The sequence below is a fragment of the Orycteropus afer genome, unplaced genomic scaffold (assembly GCF_000298275.1).
Source record: "Orycteropus afer afer isolate SDZICR_OR568_19922 unplaced genomic scaffold, OryAfe1.0 scaffold01092, whole genome shotgun sequence".
NCBI classification, from domain to species: Eukaryota; Metazoa; Chordata; class Mammalia; order Tubulidentata; family Orycteropodidae; genus Orycteropus; species Orycteropus afer.
Genome location: NW_006922679.1, coordinates 263,969 through 265,616, shown reverse-complemented (window position 1 = coordinate 265,616; position 1,648 = coordinate 263,969). Strand labels below are relative to the sequence as shown.

At 47.0% G+C, this 1,648-nt stretch overlaps 1 protein-coding gene across 1 annotated transcript in view; it reads right to left on the bottom strand.

Annotated features, from left to right (window-relative positions):
• STARD13 (StAR related lipid transfer domain containing 13) overlaps positions 1 to 1,648 on the bottom strand; it is a 194,731-nt gene that overhangs the window by 27,421 nt on the left and 165,662 nt on the right. The window lies entirely within an intron of this gene.

The following is a 1,648-nucleotide window of genomic DNA, read 5'->3' as shown; positions in this document are numbered from 1 at the left end:
CAGAAGCAAAGCCCAAACCACACCCACTGCCGTGGAGTCCATTCTGACCCACAGCGCCCCTAGAGGACAGAGTGGAACTGCCCCACAGGGTTTCCCAGGCTGTCATCTTTTTGGGGGCAGATCACCAGATCTTTTCCCCTCAGAGCTGCTGGGGTTTGAACTGCCAACCTTGTAGCTGGCAGCCAAGTGCTTAACCACTATGCCACCAGAGTTCCTTATGATTCAGGTTAGCAGAATGTATTGATGGCTCTGTTTTCAAAATCACTGGACCACTTTTCAATTTAACTGTGACTGCCATGTTTTTCAAGTGATAACCATCACTTAAGGGGAAAAAAAAGTTGCCACCGAGGTGACTCCAACTCATGGCAACCCCAGGTGCATCAGGGTAGCACTGTTCTCCACGGGGTTCTTAACGGCTGACTATTCAAAAGAAGATCACCATGACTTCCTTCTCAGGCACCTCTTGGTGGACTTGACCCTCCAACCTGTCAGTTGCCAGCCGGCTGTGTTAACCGTTTGTACCATCCAAATAAATAAATTGCAGGAGAAGGAATAAGTGTGGTTGGGGGTGTGAGGGACGGAGGAGAGACAAGAGAGAACACGTTTCCTGGCTTTTCTGGAACAAACTGTGGATTTATTTTTAAATGAAATTTTAATAAACAAATACATTGTTGAAGACTGGGCAATGTACTTCCATAGTGATACTGCCTCGGAAACCCAAGGAGGGGTCACTATGAGGCAGTTCTGACTCGATGGCAGTGAGTTTGTTTTTATTAATAAAGATATTGATAGTGCTTTTATAAAATACTATAGAAGGTATCATAGACAATTTCTGATACCTTTTGTATTTTTTCACACCCACCCAGTCACCTAAAACAGGCCTGCAGCCGAGTTCCGGCATGCACTCTAGATCCACTCCTTGTGGCAGAGGTTCACGGCAGGGTCTTGGGTTAATTTGCCAGAGAAATCAAAGAGGAGCTGTACCTGGGGAATTACATGCTTTCTGAATGAACCGATGCATGCTTGCCGTAGGCCAGAAGGCAAGGCAACAGACAATTCCTTTGTAAACTGCCACGCTTTACTCTGTGGTGAGTTTATTCAAAGTCCTTGGTACACAATTAATCCCTTAACAGGCCTACCTCATTTTACGTATACAGGCGTACCTCCTTTTATGTATAGTGGTACACCTTGTTTTACATATATTGGCCTACCTCATTTTAGGTACACTGGCCTATCTTGTTTTACATATACTGGCCTACCTTGTTTTACGTATACTGGCCTACCTCGTCTTATGTGTACTGGCCTACCTCATTTTACCTATTGTTGTTATTATATGCTGACAAGTCGGACCCGACTCATAGCGACTCCATGGCAGTGGGTGTGGTCTGGGCTTTACTTCTGAGAAGATTGACAGCCTGGGAAACCCTGTGGGCAGTTCCACTCTGTCCTCTAGGGGCGTTGTGAGTCAGAATGGACTCCAGGGCGGTGGGTGTGGTTTGGGCTTTGCTTCCGTGAAGATTGACAGCCTGGGAAACCCTGTGGTGCAGTTCCACTCTGTCCTCTAGGGGCGCTGTGGGTCAGAATGGACTCCACTGCAGTGGGTGTGGTTTGGGCTTTGCTTCTGTGAAGATTGACAGCCTTGGAGACC